Source organism: Protopterus annectens, chromosome 8.part0 (assembly GCF_019279795.1).
Source record: "Protopterus annectens isolate FY-2018-M chromosome 8.part0, PAN1.0, whole genome shotgun sequence".
Classification (NCBI taxonomy): Eukaryota; Metazoa; Chordata; order Ceratodontiformes; family Protopteridae; genus Protopterus; species Protopterus annectens.
In genome coordinates, this window is record NC_056741.1 from 559366815 (window position 1) to 559388753 (window position 21939).

Here is a 21939-nt window from a genome sequence, read left to right on the forward strand (position 1 = left end):
AAGAATCATTGGAACAAATTTGTTTTATTCTAATGAATTGTGATTTGGGAATGTTACGGGCTATGAGTGGAGGATGAAAACTAGACGCGTGGAGGATGGTATTATATTGGGGATATTTTCTAAATGCTTCAGTACTCAGTGTATGGTCTGGTAATCTATTGATGGTCACATCCAAAAACGTAATGCTGTTTAAATCATAATAAACAGTAAATTGTAATCCCCTTTTTCCAGTTCTCTTGCCAATATTTTTTGTTTATAAAACAAACTCAGATGACTTCAGAGTACTTGTATATGTTAATCATGACAGTGGCTCATTTCTCATCAGTTTCACCACAAACTCAGAATCTGGTTAAGTGTAATACCAAGCCTGATGTAAGCAGCCATTCCTTTTCAAACACTATTTGAAATAAAGACTATAAAGCCCCAATAAATATAACTGTATGCTTCTGGATGCTGTCATTCCTACTCATAATCATATGGGCTCCTGGCTAGATTCAGAAACATGTTTGGCACATTGCCTTGGAAATATGCCAGAAGTAGGTATGGTATGTCACATATAATACTGCTCTTCAAGTTTTGTACTGGTCAGTTACATGTAAGCAGACTACAAGTATAAAAGGGATTTTTTCAGCTGCATGACATTCTGACATATATACACACATTAACTAACTACATTTACATCCCTCACCACACGCACACACATGCTAAAGTTTGGATAAAGCTATAACTGCTGCATGGGTGACCTGAAGGGGGGGGGGTGGCACATAATGCCACAAACACTGTTTTCCTTTGGAAAGGTTGATGATCCATACCTGCTGTAATCACATAATTTTCCTATGTTTAAGGTTGCCATTGCCACTGCAGAAAGAGTACAATGACCCTTAAACACACAGTTATATTATTACCTCAGAGGTTCTGAATCTGTGTAGCCATTTGGCTGGTAATATGGACTGTATTGGGCATAAATCAAAGTAAAAGCCATCACAGAGTAGTATATAAACTGAATATGCCATCCAAATGTGGTTATAGGCCTCATGAAGGGTACAATATTTAATGGCCTGGGAGGAAATGGTTGACAGACCATGCTGCTTTACCAGGGATGGTCTGCACTTATCCCCTCTAGGCTTTTGGATATTGGCAAAGATGTCTTCTACTCCCCTAGTGCCTTTTTTAGGCAATGCCAAACTGATAAACCTACCAACTTAATTGAACCTATGAAGAAACATCTGAAAGTGTTACTGCTCATATTAGAAGTCTTAACAAGAAACTCCACTCCCTGCAAGCCTTCCTCTCCCTGGTGAGTGTAGGCATCTGTATAGTAATGACGGCATGGCTTAAAGTCACAGAAAATACCCTGGTAATCCAGGGTTATAATGCCTTTCACACTGTTAGACCAGCTACTGCACAGGAGGGAACTAATGGTGGAAGAGCCTCAGTCTGTGTTAAAAACAGCCTCACATCCAGGCAAGTATGACCCACTGGAACTCGTACATGAGAAACTCACCATAAACAGGGTGTTGTACCATATCATTGCAACCTATAGGTCCCCTCTCCTCCATGTCCTAGGAAACTCATACTACCTATCTCAATATACTACAGCCCATCACCGTTCAACCCAATACAATATTCATGGAGGATCTCAACTGCCCCTCTATAGATTAGGAATCCTACCACTTTTAATGCACAGCCCAGCAATGCCTAAACTTTGTTAATGCCAACAAACTGAAATAGTTGGCCCATGTTCATATCAGAGGTACAAACATTCTTGACATTGTACTCACAAACATGGATGGTTGATGTTCCTCACCCAGTGTAATTTCCTTGCTCATCAGCTCTGACCATAATACAGTATAATTTGAAATAAAAATTAAATCAGGAGATTCAGCGAAACCAGAAACCTTTAGAAACTATTCCAAGGCTAACCTCTCTCTCTACTAAGCAGCACCTTGGCTAAATTCCAACCATCCAAAAATCCAGTAAACACCATAGCATATGATGAACTATTTACAAAATCTTTGTGCAGCCATATTGATAGCTGTATGGAATGAGCTGTGCCCACTCATATTAAAAATAAAACAAACTCAAAAGACAGGTTACCCTGGTGGAATCACAATATCAATTGGTTATACAACAAAAGAAAAATATCTTAACCAAGCAAGCATAACAGGACAAAGCCATACCTACTAAAAGCCCCCGATCCATCTAGACAGGCAGCTAAGAGGGTCAATTAATACTTCAAAGGCTAAATTTGAAGAAAACATTGCTTCTCAGGCAAAAAACAACCACAAAGCTTTCTACAGCTATGTCTGTAACTTCAAGGGACGTGCACAACAATGTGCAGAACTTATTGCAAATGGCATCACCCATGCTGAACTGGAGGCCATTGCCAACCTTTTGACCAACAGGTTCTGCTCAAATTTCTCCCCTCATCCCCTGTGATAGTCCAAAGAAAATATCACACACCACATTCCCTCAGCCATTATTAGGGAACAGGTCATCACTGCACTTTTCAAGGCCAAAAGCTCTATGTTGATGGGCCCTGATAACATATCAGGATGTTTACTAAATGGCATGAAACATGACTTTTCTGGTTCACTTGAATAACTTTTCAACTGGAACCTTCAGTAAGGTTTTGTGCCCAAGGAATGGAAGATGGCTACAGTCATCCCCCTGCACAAAGTCTTCCCAGCCTCATATGTAAGGCCATAGAAAGAATCATCATGAACATGATAAATGAGGACATAGGTAACCTGCAAACGCTGGACCCATTAGAGTTTGGCTTTGTTAAAGGAAGATCATGCCTATTAAATCTGGTGAACTTTTTGAGAGGGTCACTATACCATCAGATGAAGGTAAGACTGTGCACACAGCTTACCTCGACCTGACCAAGGCTTTTGATACACTCAAGCACTATAGACAAGCTCACTAATTTAGGTATAAGCTTTTCTTATCACCCGCTGGCTAGCCAGCTGCCTCACTGAAAGGACCCAGGATGTTAAAATATGTGAGGTCATCTCCACCAACAGGCCATTCACTAATGGAGTGCCCCAGGGCTTGCTACTGGGTCTACTCCCTTTTGGCATCTATTTCTCTGAAATGAAAGCAAATGCTGAAGATTTATGGCTAGCTAAGTTTACAGATAATTGCAAGCTGTGGGTTATCATCAACTCTACTGCAGACACTAGCATTCTTCAAGAAGGTTTATCTCCGACTAACAATGGTGCCAAAGCCATGGTCTTAAAGCCAATGCTAAGAAATGCATAGTTATACCCTTTGGGAAGTCAACCATCCCAGGTAATTACAATGTTGATAATACACCCCTAAGAGTCGAACTAGTGGTCAGGGATCTGGGTATGCATGTAGACAGTAGCAAAACCAATGCTAAGAAATGTAGAGTTGTGCCCTTTGGGAAGTCAACCATCCCAGGTAATTACCATGTTGATAATACACCCCTAAGAGTTGAACTAGTGATCAGGGATCTGGGTATGCATGTTGACAGTAGCTTTACCTTCGAAGACCATGTGGCTACAGTGGTAAGAACATTCTTTTATGTTGTACAGCTTAGAAGTAAGGGCATGGCATCTAGGTCCAAAGAGGTCATTATCCCACTGTACTCCACCCTTACTAGACCAGTCAAAGATTACGATGCTCCCTTTCGTTTGTACTTGACCAAGCATATGCATCAACTAGAGTGATCTCAGAGGTTCCTTACAAAAAAAGAATACAAGGTCTAACAAACCTGCCTTATGCAGGCTGCCTTAATGCCCTTTCTCTCTACTCAGTCTCCTATAGATTGCTGAGGGGGTGATCTATACCTGGCTTTCAAGGCATCTGCAAACCCCACACTTATGAATCTCCTACATATTCATAAGTCAAAGAGTACCAGAAATACAAGGTTTAGGGACCTGAATTTCATCTGTGACTTAAACAGAACATGCTGGAGAAACAGATATGTGTCCCAAAGACTACTCCTCTTATGAAACAGGCTTCCCATCAATGTGAAGCTGAGTTTGTCTAGTACCCAGTTTAAGCTCAACCTAGACCAATGGATGGGGGATAGGAAATTTACACCGGGCCTGGTATCCATGTCCGTTATGCCTGGCCCTCAATGTCCTATGTGGATACAGGACATCATTATTCTTTCGCAAAAAACTTGGCTAGGCTTAGAAAGGCAACCCTCCCAGGTCATTAGCCTAGTAACAATCTATGAATCTATGAATGAAAAGTCCACAAAAGAGCTATAACTGTGTAGACCTTTTCAGTATTAGAAGGGCTAACTTGCTCATGTGTGCACTGTTTAAAATTAAAGGAAAACTGTGTATTATTTTGTACTACACATTTTCCAGGAAGTTTCCATGTAAAATGTTGAAAAGGGGCATTGTCCAAATGTCATCATTGCCCATGGAAAATGCAGGAAAAAAATCTGAAAATATAGGTTCTCAATTAAGTAGGAAAATAAAGGTTGAATGGGTACAAAAACAATGACAAACTAGTTATGGTCACAAAGTAGGACATGTTCACTTGCAGACTTAAAAATGCAAGAAGTGTATACCCAAAAATTAAAATATAATTTAGCTAAAACAATGCACGGAAAGCCCTGTGGAACGTTAGCAAGTAACTACAAGTAATACACACACATATGCTAATATCAGCCAAGTAATGGGTTAAAAGAGGGTATAAACTGATGCATAATAAAGGCTGTGCTGGATGTTGGCACATATCTGTAGAGCTGTGCCAAATAATTATAAGAAAAATACAAAGAGGATGCTTGTGGCACAGGTCAGATGTGGGTATGTGATTTGTAAATAATGCTCAGCTAATCAGGGACAAATTCAGAAATAATTAGGGATAATCAAGGGCTCTTAAAATACTATCACTGTTAACTTGAGACCAACAAAATAAGAGAATATGAATTAATATACATTTTCTGAACTTAAAGAAGACTATAACTGTAATTACTATCATTATTTATTAAATGCAATTCACCACCTTTTCTCTAAACGTCACCAGTTTTAAAAGGGATTAAGAGGGACAGACCTAAACCGTGAGACAAAATAAGAGACATCCCTGAAAATCAGGGACAATTCAGAGGAGTGGATTTGTCACCCAAAGCCTCTACTGGTTACAGGACTAAGTGCACATAGAGAGCATCACACTGACTGCTAAATAATAATGTTAAATATGCCACAGACAAGATTAACCTGCAGCATAGCAAACCATGCATATGACAAAAACATGACATGACAGTGTGTTTTGTGTGTGTATGTAGAGGTACACAGGTTCATAGGTTTACAGTAATCCGGTAGAATGTCTACCTTTGTAGGCTTCACCAAAAATGTCATTAAAAAAAAAGAAAATGGGAATGTTAATGGTTCAGAAGGTAATGGTAGGAGGTACTGTTAATCTGGAAGAATATTTAGCTTGGAATATGTGTGAGAGAGAGAGAGAGAGAGAGAAGAAACAAGGAAGACCAAAATGTGATAATGTTTGTTTTAGCTTCGTTAACAATCTACACCTATTGACTTCTGGAATAAATGTATGGTATCCCATCCATTCATCTAAGTGAAATTTAAAAGTTGCTGTTGTTTCACTTTCTAATATGTAGGTGAAGCTTGTTTCTTAGCTGAGGAGTAGCTGGGGAATGAAGGTTTCCCTAAATTAGGACTTGCCAATATTCTGGCAAAAAGATAGTTCTCTGGAATGAGTATTAGTTGGGGAGGTGAGGTTCTTTTAGAGGTAAATGAGGTTGCAGATAGTAGGGTCTGGCATAGTCCTGAAGGCTATATAAAGTAAGGACAGGGATTTTAAATTTATCCAAAGTAATATTTTTTAAACCCTGGATTCTTTTGGTTTAAAAATTCCAGAATTTTTCTAGTTGAATCAGTTTGTTCAGAACTATACGTACTAAAATACTCTGTTATATGATATAGCAAATGCCTGCAGACTAAAGATGAATTAAGGCATACTGGGTTTGGATGAGAACCCACAGCAGATCAGATAAGACAGGTGGAAAGATTTTCTGACAGCACTGGAAATATACAGACCCAAAAAATGGATATGATCAGTTAAAGCCTATAATCCACAGACAAAAGAAAAACTCTCCATCAAGGTTGTTTTACATTATTTAGCAATCCTTTTGTGTTTTTTTTTTAATTTTTGTAGTTTGAAAAAGTTTCATTTTGTACAGATGAAATTGCTAAACAAAAAATTTTAATGCCTTGTCATCTGGTGGAGTGTTTTTTTTTATTATGTTTTATAATACTTGAGATACCCTAATTTAAGGAAGTCTTATTGTTTATGTATGCTTCTCTATCCAAGATCACAGTTAGTCTTTAAATGAACTCCATTTATGTTATATTGTATAACAGCACTAGATTTACAAAGATGACTGTATACTTCTTTATGTTATGAGTGAGACTGTGATTACAAACACCAGTTATTAGTCTGCTCGAGGCCATATTAGAATATTAGTTAATCTCTAGATGAGTTTAGGATGGTTACTAGTTTATAATTATCTTCTAATTTAGTTATCCAAAGATTATTGACAGTTGTCTGTACTTCAGACAAATCGATTCCAATGAAAGGAGGACTGATGGCAGAACCCAGAAGGATGGCACCATAGGTATAGGTATTTACTAGGCTAATGACCACAAGGGCCGTTTTAAGCCTAGCCATGCATTCCAAATCTCTGACAAGTTGTGATACCCTTGATAAGTATATGCAGGTGGTTGGGAGATGAAACATTTACAAACAGGGGCCTAGGAGATGAACCATTTAACAGGTTGCCTGTGTCCATTAAAGACACAGGTGCCAAACCAGGGATGAATTTCCTGTTCCCCATCCAATTGTCCAAGTTGCAGTTTAATTGGGTCAGGGATGAACTCTGCTTCACATGGATGGGGAGCCTGTTCCATAGACAGGGTAGTCTCTGGGATACATACCTGTCTCTTCAGCAGGTCCTATTTATCTCACATATAAGATTTAATTCTTTAGAATGAGTAATTTGGGTGATGTATGTTTTGTGGATATGCAGGAGGTCCATCAGAGTGGAGTCTGACAATACCCTGTATACAAGGCATAGATCTCCCCTCAAAAGCCTGTAGGATACAGAATACAGGGATGGGGCCTTGAGGCACTCTACAAAGGACATTTTACTTATGCCCTGTATTCTTTTAGTGAGGAACCTCTGTGGACATTCCAATGTTTGGATATGCTTGATTAGGTACATACCAAAGGTGGCATTGTACTTAATGACAGGTTTGATGAATGCCAAATACAATGGAACAATGACTTCCTTGGACTTAGATGCTATACCTGTTAAGAGAAAAAGTTTTAAAACATACTGTTATTTGTCTTTTTCCTCTTCTTGCAAAGTGAACATGTTATTTGTTGGGATATGCCTATCAAAGATGGGCCTCATCTGTGAACAAAATGCAGCATTGCTTATGAACCTGAATAATAACTGTTTTCTGCATTTCAGAATAAAGAGATTTGGTTATAGCTTGGTGAAGCCTGGGATAAGGACGCACGGCTGAGTAAGAGTTGATTTACTGAAGCAGGCTGTGTGTCCTGGAAAATTTGAGCTACCATTGTTGAACTGAACATTCTGTACTTCTTGAACATTCTGTACTAACTGTTGGTTTGAGGTGATTTGTGATAAACATGTTTATCCTATATGTTTTTCATAGGCAACTGTCAACGGTCAGAAATGTAACAAAATGTTGTTTTGCTTGCAGTATAAAAGTTGATGTCAGTAAACAAGTTGACCAGAGGAGATCATCTTGGCCAACATGCTGTGTAATCTGGTTAGCTGCTAATAAAGAAGTTTTTCATCACCTGAGGCAGATGCGACTCGTTTGAATTTTTCTTCTGACAATACCTTTGTTTATAAGTTGTGCAACATAGAATGATTTCCCCACCACTGTAGACACATGATGGTCAAAGGCTAGATTACTGTCTATGTGTGTCCCTAAGTCCTTGACTACTGGGTCAACTCTAAGGGGTGTATTGTCAATATGATAGTTACCAGGGGTAGATGACTTCCCAAAGGATACTATTATGCATTTTTGGCATTTAGTTTTAGTCCATGCCTCTGACACCAGTTGTTTTTCTGTGGCACCCCCTCCTTGAGAACATTTGTGTCAGTGTGGGATTCAATGACAGCTCCTAATTTGCAACCATCTGCAAATTTAGACATCCAGAGGCTACTGACATTGGCCTTGACTTCAGATAATTAAATGCCAAAAAGGAGCTGTCCAAAAACTGATCTCTGAGGGACTCCACTTGTGACTGGCCTGTTTGTAGTAGTGACTCCCCAATTCTAACTTCCTGGGTCCTGTCTCTGAGGCAGTTAGCTATCCACCAGGTGACATATGAGTTTGTAGCTAACCTCTTGAGTTTGTAAAGAATGCCCGAGTGGGGTATTGCATCCAATGCCTTGGTCAAGTCAAGGTATGCAGTGTGAACCATTTTTCCCTCATCCATTGCTTTTGGTTACTTCCTCTAAGAAGTCCACCAGGTTGAGTAGGCTTGATCTGCCCTTGACAAAACCAAACTGGGTCGGGTCCAGTGTCTGCAAGTTTACTATATCTCTATTGATCATGTCCATAATAATTATTTCCATGGCTTTACATATAAGACTCGTGAGACTTATGGGTCTGTAGTTTCCAGGGTCAGTAGATGACCCACCTTTATGCAGAGGGATGACACTTGCTGTTCTCCATTCATGCGGCATGAAGCCTGTTTGGAGGCTACAGTTAAATAGCAATTCCAGAGACCCTGATAGGTTATGTTTCATGCTATTTAGATGGCAACTTGGGATATTTTCTGGTCCCATTGATGCAATGTTCTTGGGCTTGGCGAGAGCATTAAGGACCTGTTCCCTGGTGATAGTAGGGGGACTTAGATTTGAGGATATTTCCTGAGGAAACATTAAGGGGGAGAGAGGGGTAAAGTTAGAGCTAAATTTATCAGCCAGAAGGTTTGCTATATCTTCTGGCTCATTATAGGTGGCTCCATTTACAAGGAGCTCTGCACACAATTGTGTATTGCCTTTGAGGTTGCGGACATAGCTAAAGAATGCTTTGGCCTGGGAGGCCAAACTTATCTCAAATTTGGCTTTGGTAGACTTTATTTTTTCACTGAGTTGTTTGTTTAGTTTAATGAGAGTGCTTTTATCCTGATGGGTGCTGCATCTCCTAATTTTTACCTGATTTTCTTCCTTCTGTTATACATCCTATTGATTTTGTGATTCCACCCGGGTGGTTTGTTTTTTGAGCTAGTTCTCTACTTCTTCCTGGTGGGTACAGCTGCCTCTATACAGCTGTTAACATGTTTGTACAAGATTTCTGTGAACAGTTCTCCATAGGCAGCAGTGTTCTCAGGGTTTATGGAGGTTTGAAGTTTTGTCAGGTTATCACTTAATAGCAGAAGGTTAGCCTTAGAGTAGTTCCTGAATTTTCCAGGTTTAGCTGGGGGTCCAGGTTTCACTTTTACTTCAAAGGAGACCATTTTGTGGTCTGACCTTACCAGGGAAGACGTTACAGTGGCAGGTGTGCAGCAGTCTTCCATATTAGTGAGGACTAGATCTAGTATGGTTGCACTCCTATTTGGTGTATTGACTATCTGGTTCAGGGAGTTTGTACTTACAAAATCCAGGAATCTCTGTGCTTGTATGTTTGGTGTCATATAGTATTCCCAGTTAATAGTGGGGTAATTAAAGTCACCCATGAGTATGGTATTGGGTTGGATGGTTAGTGTTTCTAATAAGTTTAAATACATGGTATGGGTTTCCTGGGTCATAGAGGGGGGCATATAGCTTGCAAGGAAGTGGTATTAGATTTTGCCAGATTTGAGTGCATTGCCCTGTTTGATCAGCCTTGAAGTATATTTATTTTTGATGCAAACAGAGACACCTCCATTGTACATTTTTCATTTTGGAAAGGATACCGAAACTGGTTGAGTGCGTTGTCTGATAGCTTTAGCAATGCAGTGGACTGCAAAGTGACTAAACTTTAAATGGATCAGCTTATTTATGATTCCAGAGTGAAGAATGATGGCAAATGTTTTGGCTAAATGCAAATAAGCAATATGAGTAGGACATTTTATATCTAGGGCTTTGATGACTTTTTCAAATAAGCTAGTAAGTGTATCTAGGGGGGTCTATATTATACATTCGAAGCTTAAAAATTTTGAACCTCATATGTTCGACAACATATGAGCGAAACTTGAAACCTCGAATATGTAATAAAAAAGTTAAAAAAAAAAACTTACCTTAATGTTCTGAGCAGCGAGGGCAAGCCACCCTGCACCCCACACCCCCCTACATAAATATACCAACTCCAAGACCGCAGTTCAGTGCAGAAAAGGGAAATTTTCCCATTCTGCACGTATGGAGCCATTGCCTTTCACCTTTGAAATTTTCAAAGTTCGATCATATAGTGTCGACCATATGACATTCGAACTTTGAAACGTTTGGCAATCTAATAGGGACCCTCTCTAGGGAGCTGCACTCTCCTTCATCAATAAAGACATGTTAGACTATATATTATAATTGTCACATCTATTTCAAAAGATCCTTGGAACACAAAAGCAATAAAGTAGTCTCTATAAATCATTCAACTGAGTGTTCTCAGTCAAAGAAGCTATCAACCAAATGGGATATCAACAGTGCTGTACTTTGGAAAAAAAAAATCTTCATCTGTATGTGCATACATGTGCGTGTGAATGTATATGCATGTATATGTGTGTATTGTGTGTGTGTGTGTGTGTGTGTGTGTGTGTGTGTGTGTGTGTGTGTGTGTGTGTGTGTGTGTGTCTAAGAAAATAAATTACAGTCTGCAAAACGTGCTCTGCTGTCTGGTAGAAAAGCAAGGATGCACTGCAAAAGTGCAGCACCAAAAGTAAAAGCATGAAACAACACAGAAAGATAAGATCTACTGAGAAGCTGCAAATATATATGGTATCATAGTCAAGGTCTAACACAAGAATTCAACAAGTGTATCATGGATTAGCCTTGGAGCATGAATTGTAGAGTATCAATATGTTTTGTAGACATAAGTGTGTTGGCATTAGTGTTTCCATGGATCGAGTATTGCTAGTAGATATAGATAATTGTATGGATCTCCTTCACAAGATTGAGTTAACACATGATGGAAATTTACAATATTGAGACCAGCATGCCGAAAATACATAATAATGAAAACCAACGATAACAAAACCAAAAATAGCCCATATAGCAGGATAGCATACCTATATTGGATGTACCTACAGGAAACAATGGCTAACATTACGCATCATGCACCATACTGTGAACAACCTCATCATGCTATCCTGCTATATGCAATATTTTTTATTTTCGCTTTCATTAATGCTGGTCTCGATGTTGTAAGATCTGATCATGTGTTAACTCAATCTTGTGAAGCAGACTTACAGAGATAGATAGATAGATAGATAGATAGATAGATAGATAGATAGATAGATAGATATACACACAAACACACATATATATACATATATGTGTGTATGTGTGCGTATATGTATATATATATATATATATATATATATATATATATATATATGTGTGTGTGTGTGTGTGTGTGTGTGTGTGTGTGTGTGTATAGTTCATTTTGTTGACTATTCCACTGGTAAACAAAGTGAAGTGTTTTATACTTTTATCAGTACCACTGAGAGCTGAGTTTATCAAACATCAGAATATTGAAGATTATGTAAACTTTTGGGTATAATGAAAGTTTTGGCATTTCTATTGGCAGAATATGTGTGAGTGCAGGGCTAGGGTTAGAGAAAAGGTTAGGTAAAGACAGTTTTAATGTTGAGTCTAATGTATGGTAAGTATGTCCAAGTATCTAGTGTAGTGATACTGTTAGTGGAAGGTGTAGGGTTTGGGTTAGCACATGAGTAAAGTGGTACAGGGAGGTGTAGGGAGATCAAGACAAAAAAAGCTATGTAAATAATAAAAGTTTACATTATTTGACAAAACAGTAAAGTAGTAAATAGGTTATATAAAGGGAAACAGTCACCAGACACATTCATAAGGGTGTATGAATGTAAGAAAATTCAGCACATACTGTCGGAAAACCTTAAAGGTAAAAAAGGTAGTAAAGAACACAAAGAAAAGAAGACTGTATACCATTTAAAGAGATATATCAGTATAATACTATGGCAGAGCAGCATCCAAGAATATAACAACTAGGTGAAGGGTACTTCCATAATAAAAGGTTGCAGCCTGAAATAACTACAAAGCAGAGACTAAAGGTGACTAACCAAACTGAAGAAAAGTTTCACACAATGAAAGTGTGCATTCAGAGAAAATGTCAGAAAACATGAAAAGTACACAACTTGATCAGAACTCTAAAATGTTCTGACAAGTTAAAAGAGAAAATCCTAGAAAATGAGAATTTTATGTTGTACATGAATATCGAAAAGGAAAAAGAATTATCAGTAAGAAATATTTCACCACTGTAGTGAAAGAAGGGGACCTGGTACTTGGACATATTTCTAAATAAATCAATTTCTGTAAGTAAAAAACAGAAACAATCAAATAAATGTAAGAAAATTGCAACTAAAATGTGTTCTGTGGTATCCTTTCAGAAAGAGCACAACCTAAAGAGGAAAAAGAAATTGAGAGGTTGGTGTTCATTCACCCTGAGATATTAAGAAAGCAGCATAAAAGAAAGAAAAAGGAAAAGCCAGTATTTACTAAGAGAGAAGATGAAAAAGAGTTCTAGTGATATGCTTGTTGACCCAAAACACAGAAGCTCTGAACAGAAGGGAGAGGTTTCTATACTTCAGATTCATAAAGAAGAGAGCAAGAAATATTAAATAACACAGAGATAACAACTAACACTGAAGAATACTGGTATGAGTTGCCTTTTTAGGAGAATAGTTAGACACTGAGATCCTAGTGTCTGTAATGCTTGGAGTGGAGACAGGGCCTCCTACCTAATCTCAGACTGACCTTGAGAAAAATCCAAAGTTGGATGATCTTCAGGTTGGCAGTTAAATTAAAAAAAAAAGAAAAAAAAGAGAAGATAACACCTTACGAACAGCAAAGGAAAAGACATCCATTATTGTAGGGTGAGATGCTGAACAAGATGTTTCTACTTCTACCCTTATTTTGAGTTATAAAATAACTTGTACAGAATAAATAAGGACAGAGATGAAGTAATAGTTGGTGCCCCAGAAGAAATCTAGTTATGAGCATATGTCTCAACTGTACAGATTTTTGCAGAATGTCCAGATTTTTGCCTCATATTTTTTGCCCGTTTTTCATAAAATTGTGTTTTTCTGGCAAATGACTGTAGAAAATAATGACAGACATTTGTGTTTCAAACTTCATACTCTTCAGAATATTCATGCTAATTCAAAACCTGTTATTCTATCAACTTTCTATGTTTGTAAGGGCGATATTTAAAACTTGTCCCTATCTTTGGGCCTTTGTCCCACTTTTATTTATGGCTTTGTCCAGATTTCTTGCTCTAAGATGTTGACAAGTTTGCTTACGAGATTAAAAAATAATCAAGTAATAAGGTGGATGTGTAGGAATGGGCAGGATTAAAACAAGTTTCTTTTCTTGGCAGGAATAATGACATAAACTACTTAGACCTACTGTGCACTGTGCTTCATACCTAACTGCCAGAAAACAGTTGATAACTAGATTTTAAAATAGCAAAAATAAAGATTATAAAGTGAAAAAAGGACATTTTTTTATTGTTATGGACATAGTTATTTATATATGAACATTGAACATATTCATGGATTGGAAGCTTTATTATTCTTTTTAAAAGATACTCCTAAGACACATTTAATTTTAGAATTGATCCATTTTTGCCTTAGTCACAATAATTTTTACTTTAATGGACAGTTATTTAAACATCTTAGAGGAACGGCCATGGGGGCCCCTATGTATGCCAATTTATTCATGGAAATGTTTGAGAATAAATATATATATATAATAATATTTATAATAATTACAATATCATAGATTTATTGATGACCTAATATTTATATGTGAAGGGGATGGCATGAGATAGAAGTATTTGTACAGGATTTACATAAGAATCATTATAATATAAAATTTGATGGACTTCAAAGAGGTACGAAGGTAAACTTTTTGGATATAAGACTAATAAGTATTAATAATGAAAGAATTCAAACAGGAATACACAGGAAGTTTGAAGAGAACAGTTATATATTACATGGTGAGAACTGTCACCCCCCCCCCCCTCCATATGATTAAGTCCACTCCATATGGAGAATTTCTTAGAAAAAAAGATTATGTAGTGAGAAAAAAGAATGTGAAATGGAAATAAATAAGGCAGCTAAAATGTTTATGGATAGGGGTTATAATAAATGAATGGTAGAAGAAAGCATGGTTAGAGTGAAGGAGCAAGACAGGAAAAAAAGTTACAAAAAAACTGCAAAGGAAAGTGCAAAATAATTTAGAACAGCACAAGTTATTTTTTGTAACAAAATTCACTGTCTTTACTGAAACTTTGGTAAAGATAGTTAAGTATCACTGGGGCATCTTGGAAAAAAGTAAACATCTGAAAATAAAAGCAAATGAGTTTCACATGTTTTCTTACTCAAGGGGTAGGAGCATAAAAGATTGTATAGTACATGGTAGGTTTCAATTACCTTTAGACAATAGGAATTTGGATGTGGTAATACAGGACACTTTCCCTTGGGGAAAGTGCAACTGTTGTCAGTATATTATACAGGTTTTGATAAAATAAATGGAAAGACATTTTTTCATAAGGGCATATATTCTTGTGAAAGTACTGGAATAGTATATGGACTGAACTGTCCCTGTGGTAAAGTCTATATAGGTGAAAGTAAGAGACGTTTCAAGGAAAGATTAAAGGAACATATAAGAGACATAGGAAAGGGCAGGGAAGAAAGTCCAGTAGCATTACATTTTAAAGAATATCATAATAGTTGTGTACAAGGTTTAAAAGCCACGATTTTAGGGCAAGTAAGACAAATCCATGATCTGGATATAAAAAAGAAACTGTGGAAAATGGAGTCTATTCTTATTTTAAAATGTAATATTTTGATTCCAGGGAGGTTAAATAGGGAGCGTGATTGGAAATGCTTTCTTTAACATAATTATGTGTTTCACATGTTTAATTAAATAATTGTTTTAAATTATAATATATAAGGGGTTGAGGTCAGTGAGAATAAGTATACTCTGTAAAGTCGAGGCACTAGAGGAGTTATTCATCTGTGTTGCTTAGAGCCTGTACAATCAGTACTTTTACTTTTGCTGTGTGATGCTGTGTCTGCTTTGGAAATTTTGAAAGAATATCCATCTGTTTTGTTTCTGCAAAACTGGTGAAGCCAGACATTCAAATTTTTATTAAAAATCTGAAAAGGTAACTACTGGCTTGTTCTTCTTTTCGTGGTGAACATTGGTATCTTTGCAGCATTGGTGGTGAAATTATTTAATATGGCCAGTGATTCCTTTAAGTCTCTGCTGAGGATTTTTAGAGAAACCTCGCCAGAGACATCACAAAAGACTCTGGACAGATTTTTAGTTCCTTCTCCGATAGTATGGTGTTAGGAATTCAAAACAAAAGCCAGGAAACTAACAGCAACACTGCTCAAAATCAAAATGACAATGGGTCTTCTTCCTTTAATGTTTGGGGAAAGGGCAGGAATCCCCGTACCAGTAATCTGTTTTCTACAGTGGGCAGGAGTAGAGAAGCAGCAGCCACCCCAGAATTGCAGCAACTTTATGATAAGGTGAAGAAACTCATATTTAAGGAGACTTCAGTGTTTTTCAATTCTTTGAGTCTACAAAGGTATGTAGAACTCAATATCACACCAAGGGGTTTGAGTGCTGTTAAGAGCCCTTGTCTCCTTTTAATTTAGAGGAAGAAGAAGATAAGAACTTTCATGCTAGGTGGGTTGCTGCTGCCTACAAATGCAGTCTCGAGTGGGTTAATATCCTTATAGAGAGAGATGATCTTAAGAGGCGAAAGCTGGTCAGGGAGACTAAAGAATTGTGTCAAAAGATTGTGCAGACAGCTAATAGTGCTACCCATGAAAACTTCTTTGCAGGGCTAAATGATAAACTGGCTGGATATGAGAAGGAATTAATAGAATGAAAAAAAGAAAAATTACATAGTGACATTAAAGATTATGAATGTAATTCAGCATTCATAATCTCTACCAGTCAACAAAGGTAACATCAGCGAGTGAGGTTTGAGCAGGAAGCAGGAAGAAAGAATACCAACGGTTACATATCTTCAGCTGGATGTGAATCTTCATTCGTTAACGGAGTCAGCGAAGAGGAAAGCCATTTCCATGGACTACCAGAGGCAACAAACCCTGGTTATTTATATAAAACCTTTCATGAACCAGGGAAGAACAACAGAAAACAACAAGGAATCAAGATTATGGACATGAAAGCAATGGGGAATTCTATCCCAATTCATGAACATTTAAAAAAGGCAAGTGGTATTAATATTAATTGTGAATGTCAAGACAATTATATTGTAAACTTGTCTAATTTTACTTTGTCTACGACTGATACTGCAGTGTTAAATAAAGGTTTAAAGTTTATCCCCATGGTTTTTACCAAGGGAATATGAGTTAAAATGTGAGATATTTAGATTTACAAGAAAATTGCATTTAATGTCCTATTTTTCACATAATGTAAATGAGATATGTAATGACAGTTATGGTATTGATTCTGAATTAAGTGAAACTAGTTTTCACTCGTGTTTCAGATTTTAATTTGGATGCTTATTGTAAAGTAAACACAGAAAGTGTAATATATAAAAGTGATTTTATACCTGTCTGTAAGGATGATGGTATTCAGCAATTCTCTAATGCATTGCAGTATTCTGTGGAAAAAGAGTATGAGTTGGTGAATAAGGATAGGAAAAATATAAAATATAACTTGAGCAGGAAGAATGGCTGAGTTTGCAGAAACTAAGTCAAAATAGGGAACTGATTTTCAAGCCATCTGATAAAGGGGGCAAGTTAGTGGTACTCCACTATACACAATACCTGAGAATGTATTATACTCATTTAAGAGATAGGAATGTCTATAGCCCAGTGGGGATGGATTGTTATTCAAAAGCAGTAGCCATGTATAAAGAATTGTTAATGAAGGGATTGAGATTAAAATTTTTTTCTTATGAGGATGTGTATAAGAAATCTGAAGTTAAAGATAATACCATGGCATATTTCTTTTGTGTCCCTAAGATACATAAAAGTGTTGTGGACCCACCTGGTCATCCCATTGTATCTGCTTGTAACTATTTTACACATAATTTAGCTTTTTTTCTTGCATATATATATTTGAAGGCAGAGGTAGAAAAGCTATCTCCATATATCAAAGATTCTTTTGACTTCTTAGCAAAAATAAAGAATATAAAGTGGAAAAGGACATGTTTTTTATATCATGGACATAGTTTATATACGAACATTGAACATATACATAGAATGGAAGTTTTATTATTCTTTTTAAAAGATACTCCTAAGACACATTTCATTTTAGAATTGGTCCATTTTTGCCTTAGTCACAATATTTTTGACTTTAATGGACAGTTGTTTAAAAAGCTTAGGGGAATGGGCATAGGGACTGGGTTTGCTCCTATATACATCAATTTATTAATGGGAATGTTTGAGAATAAATATATCTATAATAATGTTTTTTCAGGAATCATGTATTACAATATCATAGATTTATTGATGACCTAATATTTATATGTGAAGAGGGATGGACTGAGATAGAAGCATTTGTAAAGGATTTACATAAGAATCATTATAATATAAAATTTGATGGAAGTCAAATAGGTACAAAGGTAAACTTTCTGGATATAAGATTAATAGGTATTAATAATGAAAGAATTCAAACAGGAATACACAGGAAGTTTGAAGAGAACAGTTATATATTACATGGTGAGAGCTGTCACCCCCCCCCCCATACGTTGAGGTCCACTCCATGTGGAGAATTTCTTAGAATAAAAAGATTATGTAGTGAGGAAAAAAAGAATGTGAAATGGAAATAAATAAGGCAGCTAAAATGTTTATGGATAGGGGTTATAATAAATGAATGGTAGAAGAAAGCATGGCTAGAGTGAAGGAGCAAGACAGGAAAAAAAAGTTACAAAAAACCTACAAAGGAAAGTGCAAAATAATTTAGAACAGCACAAGTTATTTTTTGTAACAAAATTCACTGTCTTTACTGAAACTTTGATAAAGATAGTTAAGTATCACTGGGGCATCTTGGAAAGAAGTAAGCATCTGAAAATAAAAGCAAATGAGTTTCCCATGTTTTCTTGCTCAAGGGGTAGGAGCATAAAAGATTGTATAGTACATGGTAGGTTTCAATTACCTTTATACAATAGGAATTCTGATGTGGTAATACAGGGCACTTTCCCTTGGGGAAAGTGCATCTGTTGTCAGTATATTATACAGGTTTTGACAAAATAAATGGAAAGACGTTTTTTTCATAAAGGCATATATTCTTTTGAAAGTGCTGGAATAGTATATGGACTGAAATGTCCCTGTGGTAAAGTCTATATACGTGAAAGTAAGAGACATTTCAAGGAAAGATTAAAAGAACCTATAAGAGACATAGGAAAGGGCAGGAAAGAAAGGCCAGTAGCATTACATTTTAAAGAATATCATAATAGTTGTGTACAAGGTTTAAAAGCCACGATTTTAGGGTAAGACAAATCCATGATCTGGATATAAAAAGAAACTGTGGAAAATGGAGTCTATTCTTATTTTAAAATATAATACTTTGATTTCAGGGGGATTAAATAGGGAGCATGACTGGAAATGCTTTCTTTGACATAATTATGTGTTTCACATATTTAATTGAATAATTGTTTTAAATTATAGTATATAAGGGTTGGTAGTCAGTGAGAATAAGTATATTCTGTAAAGGCTGTAAAGCCGAGGCACTAGAGGAGTTATTCATCTATGTTGCTTAGAGCCTGTACAATCAGTACTTCTACTTTTGCTGTGTGATGCTGTGTCTGCTTTGGACATTTTGAAAGAATATCCATCTGATTTTTTTTCTGCAAAACTGGTAAAGCCTTTTTTTGGTGTTGAACTGTGGCTACTTTGGACACTCGAATTTTTATTAAAAATCTGAAAACGTAACTACTGGCTTGTTCTTCTTTTCGTGGTGAACACTAATTCAAAACCTGTTATTCTATCAACTTTCTATGTTTGTAAGGGCAATATTTAAAACTTGTCCCTATTTTTGGGCCTTTGGCCTAGTTTTATTTATGGCTTTTTTCAGATTTCTTGCTCTAAGATGTTGACAGGTATGCTTATGAGATTAGCACATAATCATGTAATAGGTGGATATGTAGGAATGGGCAGGATTAAAACAAGTTTCTTTTCTTGGCAGGATAATGAAATAAGCTTAGACTTACTGTGCTTCATATCTAAATGCCAGAAAATAGTCGATACCTAGATTTTAAAAATCCTTTGATTCCAGTATCTGTCATAAAGGTGCCAGTTGAACATATAGTTGTGAATATAGTTGGGACATTTGTGAAATCCTACAATGAGTTTCAATTTGGTTTAACTATCTTGGACTATGCACACCTAAGTACCCAAAAGCTACCCCACTAAGTAAGGATAATGCTAATGCTATAGCTAGTTGTTGTTGCGTCTTTCGGCTTTTCCCGGTTAGGGGTCACCACAGCGGAACTCTGGTCCGCTAATGATTGGCAGTTGATTTTTACGTGCTGAGTTGCCAGCCCTAACACACAACCTTCAATGAAGGTACGCCCATTCATGCATGACTCCACGCAGAAGACGCTCTAGCTGAGAGTTAAACCGGTCAGCGTCTTACTGTGAGGCGACAACGCTACCGCAGCACCACCAAGGCAGTCATATTATTTTTCCAGATTAAGTATACCTAAGGAAAGACTGAATAATCAGGGAACTCTATTTGCATTCAGAATAACTCACCAGATGTGCCAGTGCTTTAAGGGCAACTAATTAAAAACTGCAATTTATCATGCCCAAGATAATAGATTAGTAAACTAAACATTACAGTCCATGCTGAAAAATCAAAGTTATTGAGAAAGATGTCTAGAACTGTAAGAATTTAATATCATACCTCCTGTTTGCCATTACAGAACTACTGCAAGTCTGGATAAGGTTCAGTCCTTTTGAGATATTTTATGATAGGTATTCCCAAGGGATTTTAGAGATTGCCAGAAAAACTTAGAAAGAAGATCAAACCCATTTAAAAGTGGTGTGGAGCACTATACCAACGTGCAATATATTGTCAAAGTGGAGATGCAGCGAGGGAAAACATGAAAAGAGCCTAAGCTACACAAAAATGGGCTTATATGTTAGCTTTGGTCTCCTCTGCAGAGAAGAAATTGTTGGCTTACTAATATGGTCCATTTAAACGAATAAAAATTTTAAATAATGTAAGCTATACAGTTAAGCATACTGTAACAGAAGACCCCAAAGCAGATATGCCATATAAATGTTTTGATGCAAGTACATACCTGTGTAGTTCATTTAGCAGCAGAGACTAATAATTCTAGTGAAGAAAGAACACTAACCTCTGTGCATGCTGCTCAGGTAGATTATATACTATCTTAGCTACAGAAAACATAAATAAAGAAAATCTGTTTAGGAAGAAAGAAGTGCTTACAGAGGTGCCTGGCACAGTAAGCCTGATTCAAAACCACATTGAAACCATCAAAGAAAAAGAGTTAGCATGAAACTTACAAAATGCCATAGTCACAAAGAAAGGCTGTACAGGAAGCTGTAAAAATATCTTAAAACAGGGATAACAGGGGTGTCAAAAATGATGTCAATGCAACTTCCTTATACCATTATAATGCAACAATCACGGTCTATAGTAATTTTAAGAGTCTGAACAGCATTCCAGGCTTAGTTGCCAAATGACTAGGATTGAGAAAATACTAGAAGAATGGAGAAGGCAAGAACTGCACTAAAAGAATATACTCTTTTAACATGCCACAGGTTTGGCTCGACACACCACAATATAAATGGTCAATTAAAGTCTTACAGGTCACTCAATGGGCATGAAACCAATGGTTTAGAGCAGGCAGGAGTAAGATGCAATACAGAGTGTTGGCCCTTACCAAATAAAGCACGTAAATGATTGTAAATGTTGTAAACAGTCCTATAGTCTGTGTAAAGTGTACGGCTAGTACTGCTATTGTAAATAACATGTGTTTCCCTCAAGTATATAAAAAATAAAAAGTGTTTCTAGGGAACAGATAAGAAATTTTGTTGCGTTAGCCCAAAAAGAGTTGCTATCAAGTTAAATGTGAATGTTATTTTATTTAGTTTATTTGTAGTTTGCATTCGTTGACTGGGATAGTCCAAATGGTGAAGTGTCACTGTTCAGGAGAGGCCCAGGGAGAAAAACCTCCACAAAAACAACAGCAATGTCTAATACAAATTTAAAATAAAAAATATAAGCACTAAGATCTATTGCAAACTCTAAATAACATAAGTGTTTAAAAAGAAAATATTAATCCATTATCTAGTGCAGGCTTGCTTAATGAAAGAATCAATGCTCTATAAAGGGAGGTGTAATGTAAGGATTGTTTGTATCAGAATTTGATGTCCAGAACAGTGCCTTTCTAAGACAGCCAGCAGAGTGAATAATGAAGATGTGGGAAAAAGACATGAGGATGAAGCTGGGGATTGTTAAAGGAATCCAGAATCCAGAAGGAACAGCTGCTGAGAGGCTTGGGGAAAAACAGAGACTTACTGAAACAGACATTATCCCAGTTGTTGAAAGTACCTGCTGGGAACTTTTGTTAAGCCATAACACTTTCATTTTACGAAAATCCTACAACCTTACATTTTTGTACAATACATTGCATCATTACTTTTTCATTATTTTTCTAAGACTGGTGTCTCTGATGCCATTAATATTCAACGATAAAC